This window comes from Nicotiana attenuata, unplaced genomic scaffold (genome assembly GCF_001879085.1).
Source record: "Nicotiana attenuata strain UT unplaced genomic scaffold, NIATTr2, whole genome shotgun sequence".
Classification (NCBI taxonomy): domain Eukaryota; kingdom Viridiplantae; phylum Streptophyta; class Magnoliopsida; order Solanales; family Solanaceae; genus Nicotiana; species Nicotiana attenuata.
The window spans coordinates 465,443-471,822 of NW_017670524.1; positions in this window are offsets into that span (position 1 = coordinate 465,443).

Sequence of the window (6,380 nt, forward strand, 5' to 3'; positions counted from 1 at the left end):
TACACACCCAAGCATTTGGGAGGAACAAGTAAAGAAGCCGCTCCCAAGCAGCCTATCATTGAAACTGGAACAGAAGATCTTTGGAGAAAGGTTCAAGCAAGAAAGTATTCCTTGGTTGATCATCTGAACAAAACCCCTGCTCAGATATCCATTCTATCGCTTCTACAGAATTCCGAGGCGCATAGGAATGCATTCATAAAAGTGTTGAACGAAGCCTATCTACCAAATAATATCACTAGTGGAGAAATGGCTAATATGGTAGGTCAAGTAGTGGAGATCCACAAGATCACTTTTCACGAAGACGAACTGCCGCCCGAAGGGTTGAGTCACAACAAGGCACTGCATATCACAGTACAGTTTGAGGACAAATTCATTGCCAGAGTCCTAATAGATGGGGGTTTGAGTCTCAACATTTGTCCGTTGACTACTTTGAAGAGGTTGGGTAAAGAATTGCATGAGATACGAGCAGGAACTATGAACGTGAAAGGATGGGTCCCAAAGGGCCACAATTGGGGAGATCAACCTATGTTTGCAGATGGGCCCGACTTCGTTTGACGTTGAATTTCAAGTATTGGACATATCCGCCACATACAATTTGCTGTTGGGATAACCTTGGATACATGCTGCTGGGACCGTAGCCTCTATACTACACCAGGCCATAAAGTTCGAATGGAATCATCAAGAAGTAATCATCCACGGGGATGGGAGTTACCCCATTTACACCAAGCAATCTGTTCCGGTTGTCAAGAATAGAAGGAAGTTGGGTGGAGAAATGTACCATCGCATCGAGTGCGTCAATGTAGTTGAGAAAGAAAAATGGTGGAGTAATAAGATTGAAAGCATATTGTCATGGACATGGTATGAACCCAGCAAGGGTCTCGGCAAGAATCTCCAGGGGCTGTTCTTGTATGCAATTCTGATTGCTTTACTTAAATTTTTGGTCTCTCTAATCTTTAACTCATTATGTTGGTAATCTGAGACATGAAAAACCTGATTCGAGTTAATTAATTTCTTTTCAAGATCATATAGCCTATGTGTTGCAACTTACTGATGTTAAGAACCTTTGCACTTCAGCCTCTCTTTAGTGTTTAATTTTGCTATCAGTCTTGTTACTTGGACATGCTTTCATATCCCTTTTAATAGACAAATTGATTGTATTCAAAAGCATGACTGTAGTCACTAACTATATAGCATAAGTCTGTTTCCTGTCCTATTCTGAACTTGTTATGGTGATATCCTGCTTATGTAGCATGTTTGATCCTTTATGCCTCTAATATGTCTGGACTTCCCAGTAGTTGCAATAATCTGTTCTCATCCTGTCTAAGTTTTGTTGCCAATCAATATGATTCTTTCTTGTAACACTAGCACCTATACTTAACATAATTTGAACTTTTTCCTTATTACGAGTCTGTGTATTCCAATCCTGCAAACATGTTTGTCAATGTGTGACTACTTATACAATAGGTGTTGAACTTGTTCTTCTCGATCTTTGCTAATTCTGTTCTTAAAACCTAAAGCCTGTTCGATTATTTGCTCTATGTGCTCAACTTGACTATGTTTTGTCCCTCAACTATTGTCCATTCTCCCTCATTATCACTTTTATTATTCTGAACTCCTTATTCTTAGCTGGCTGAAAGCCAAGGCTATCAAGGCTCTTGCTACTGACCTCCCTGGTGTGAGCACTGCTCGGGGTCCATTTGAGGCCCTTGTGAACTCTGACACACTAGGATTTGGGTCTTTGATCATTCCCCTAATACTGATACCAGCACTATCCCTGAATTTCCTCTATTAACCTCCCTAGTGTGAGCACTGCCCTGGGTTCTTGAAGCCCCTGGGAACTCTGACACACTAGGGTCACGGTTTTATGCCACCTTCCTAATTTTTCAACTCTGTCTTGTACTTACTGGCTGAATCAACTGGTTTTTGGCTGCTTTATATAAATGAAGATATGATTTCTGGGCTGTTGTAACTGTATGGATATGAGAATGAAGGCCTGGCCAGGCTGGATTTACTTTGAGCCTGTTGTGGGCTCACTATAGCTATTTTTATTCTGTAATTTATTCATTGGGCTTGTAATAATATTATAATAACAATTGGGGTATTAGTAAAATCGGGAGAATGGGATTTATCTTTGTATTTGTATTGAAATGGGTAAAAATCCTGCCTATAGGGGGCTTTACTTTGCTCAAATATGTTCTGTTGCTGTGTGTGTTAGATAGCATGCCTATAGATGTTTAATCCGTCTAATCTATTCTGCTTCTACATGTTAGATATCACGCCTATAGGAAATTAAATGATCAATACCTCAACATGCGTTACAGCATATTCATTAGGTGCTATAGGATTCTGTTAATTCATATGCTACTTAATCTGCAATTTAGAAATCATGCCTACAGGGTTAATTGGTTAACATGCTGTAGTTCATTAAATAAACATGCCTATAGGATCTAAAATCAGTCTTAATTATCGATTATCCTGCTCACTTCCTTTAAGTGCTAATGTTGAACTTTCAACACTGTGTCATTGCCACTAGTAGAAAGCATGCCTATAGGATCCAACTAAGTAATTATGAATACCTTTCATGGTTATCACTGCCAACTACTGCACCTAGATATCATGTCTATAGTTTTGAACACTTAAAATTTGTAATTTTAGTAATTAGTACGCAATACTAGACTCCCTGAAATATAAAGTTACTTAGAAAGCATGCCTCTAAAATAACACCTTGCATCTGAAACTGCCTGCATGTTGAATTCCAAAGTCACATAGAAATCACGTCCATAGGGCTTAATGGTTTTAACTCGTCTCGATTCTGAAACTGTCAAATGCCTAATTTGTTTGCGTGCATTTGTTGTCTATGAGTGGAGGCTAACTTGAGCCATTAACTGCTTTTATGTGAAGTCCAACTTGTTTTGTATGTCGCATAGTCTTCTCATTTTGAGCAACCTAAGTTAGGTCTAGAACCATCCAAATAGAGGTCCAAACGCCACCTGGACCATAGGCATGGGACGGGTAGTGCACGCATAAGGCACGATTTAGAATCAACTAGTACGCTTTAGGTAACAACTTAAAGATAGTAATCGGGTAGCAGGAGATGATAGTCACTGCCCACTGAATAATACGAGTTACACCCCATCTGGGGGGAGTTACAAAGTATTATTTATGTTGCACGAGGTGATCCTTTAGGCTGAAAAATTTAGGACCCCCCTCCCCCGCTTTCTTTTCCTTATTAGAGTCAAAATAGTTGTACCTTTTCTTTTCATAATAAACTTCTTAAATTCTTGTGCTATCTCTTCGTTTATTTGATCACATAGACTAATTCATATAATTCGAGTTTGGCCGGGACCCACAGTTGTGGACCTCAAAGAGTGCCTAACACCTTCTCTTTGAGGTAATTTCGAGCCCTTACCCGATCTTTGATGACGCAAACTAGTCAAACAGAGTTATCTGCAAAATACGTGCCCTAACGCACCTCAAACCCGTTAGGTGACGACTCTCTCTTTTAACGCCTTCCTTAAAAGATTCGTCACTTGTCAAAACCCGATTTTGCGAGAAAAGGAGCGCGACAAGTTCATCATATAGAGAAGATTGTAACGACTCGAACGGTCGATTTTGAGTATTTTAGCCACATTTTCCCTATTTGATGCTTTACATACACTACACGAAATTTGATTTCCAACGATCACTTCTTAATGAAGGGACATAAATCTGGTCATTTTAAGTGTACTTGTAGCAACCAAATATTTTTCCAGTTGTTGAAACTAAATTTTAGCCCGATATTAAAGAGGGATCCTTAAAATATAACATAGCCGGTTGTTAAATAAAAGGTGATGCCAACTTTTCCCTCTTTTTTCCCCACACCACCGCCAACCCCCCCCCCCCCCAAAAAAAGAAAAGAAAACCTAAGGCTTCTCCTACAACTGCGAAGTAAACCGCTATTTTGAACACTTATTTCGTAAACCTGCAACTGCCATATCTCTTGCAACCGCCATATTTCCTGTCAGTATAATCGTAATAGAGAAACTGCTTGTCACCTCTGTTGACAACAACTGCTCATCTTCGAGTTTCTTCTCATCAAGGTAAGGTTTGAAATTGTACCCTTTTATGTTAATTTTAGTTTAGATGAATAGGGTTGTGATGGCGATTGTATGTATATAGATGTTGGTGGTCACTTTGGTGAAAGAATGACACAAAATACAAAAATTGTTCCCATCTATTTACTGTCTTATTCTACAGTGAGGTCTGCTGGTTAATTGCTTAATTCAATCTGATCCATTGTTGATTTTTAATCTTTCCCTCTCATCCCTTTTATATACGCTTGATTGAAAGTTTTTTGTGAAACTTATTTCTTGTTTTAAACTATTCAAGTTACCCTCTGTTTTTTCAAGAGAAGAGTAACTTGTATAGTTACTCCATCTATGCGTGTATAGTGTATGTAACCACTGCTTTTTTGTTTTGTCAATAATGTTTTGTTCCCCTTTTCTTATATTTCCTCTGTTTTTTAAAGCAAACGTGTTTGTGCTCTAAATTTAAAATTATGGCTCTCTGTTTGTAATGTGTAAATGGGTCAAATTCAGATTTTTCTTGTTGTTTATGTGTGTGTGTTTTCACCATCGTGTATGGGTAATGTTTATATAAAGAGTATTTTCTTTTGGGGGGCAAAAATACTCTAATTCTCTCACATTTAGATTTTTTGTTGTTGTTATATGTGTGTTTAGTTTCTCAATATATAGTTGTATTTCAGTTTTTAATATTGTTTTTTACTCGCATCAATCACTATCATGTTTATGTCTATGCATCTCTAATCTGTTAAACATGATTTCATATTCAGATTTTTATATTTGTTTATTTTCGCCCATCTGTATGTTAACACTGTTGTATTTTCTCCAACAATTTTCTGTTTCTCTTTTCTGTTAGATTGAAGCAATCGAATGAGAATCCATGGATTTTACAGAAGGAAGCCCTAATTCGAATGTTCTAGAGAGAAGAAGATGCAGAAATTCATTTCTGTATATTGAAAGAATAATATCTGTGTATACAAAAATAGCCTAATGGAGTATTTATACTAAGCTAATAAAAGAATGGCTAAGCTAATAAAAGAATGGCTATCTATTACATATGTGGCTAAGTATACAAATAACATTTACATAACTTTGTACAATTGTCAAGTGTTTGGGACTGGATCTATTTCTTCTTCAGCAATCGTTGGGCCTGTAGGAGTTGGGCCATTTAATTCTTTTAATCCAACACCTCCTCTCAAGCTGGAGGGTGAGAGAACTCCCAGCTTGGATAATAAAAGTTGATGTTGAAGGCCTGTGAGGGGTTTGGTAAGAATATCAACCAGTTGTGAGGCAGTAGGAACATAATGCAAATAGATGAGACCACTAGCAAGCTTCTCCTAGACAAAATGGCAATGAAGTTCAATGTGTTTGGTCCGCTCATGTGAGACAGGGTTCTTTGCAATGCTAATGGATGACCTGTTATCACAATATAAAGGAATAGGAGCAGAAATAGAAATACCCAAATCAGCTAACAGTCTGACAAGCCATGTAAGCTCAGCAACAGTCTTTCGAAGGGCTCTGTATTTAGCTTCAGCAGGTGGAAGGCGAATGTGTGGATACGGTTATCAAGTCTAGTACAATCAAAGATGTTACGAATGTTTTCCTTGGTTTGTTTAAATGTGTTGTTTGTACTTGGCATGTTTTGAAGATTGGAATGACGAAGGCATTTTGTTCTGCTATCTAAACACTTTATCCTTCGTTACCCCTTTGAGCCTTATTTGTTTTCTTTCATACCCCTCTTTTGGAATCAATAGCAAAGATCAGAAACACAAGCGTGAAAGCTAAGTAAAAGGAAAGAGAAAAGAAAAGAATGAAAAGAGAGAGAAGGAAAAAGGAAGGAGAAAAGAAAAGAAAAAGAAAAAAAGAGAAGAGAAAGAAAGAAAAGAAAAAAAAAGAGGAGAAAAAGAAAAGAAAAGGAAAGAAGAAACAACAAAAAGAGAAAAGGAGGAAAGAAAAGAAAAGAAGAGAAAATGGAAGAAAAAGAAGGGAAAATCATAACAACAAACTAATTTCTATGTCCTGAACTACGTTTGACTTGATCCCGAAAGGGTACGTAGGCAGCCTCTCTCTGAGGTTCAGTCACACCGAATAAAAGTTCAAAAGTCCCCAAGGAAGAAACTGGGGCAGAAGTTGTGGCTGCTCAAGAGATTTGATTCCGACAGTTGTAGTTTTGAACCCACGTCGAATTGTTTTTGAGCCTTTGATACCCTTTCTTTCTAACCCTGTCCAATAGCCTGCATTACGGTCCAAAGAAAGACCTTCTGATCAGTCTTCAGGGAATGCCAAGTCGAGCAAGAAGAGGTGATTTATGTTAGGGAC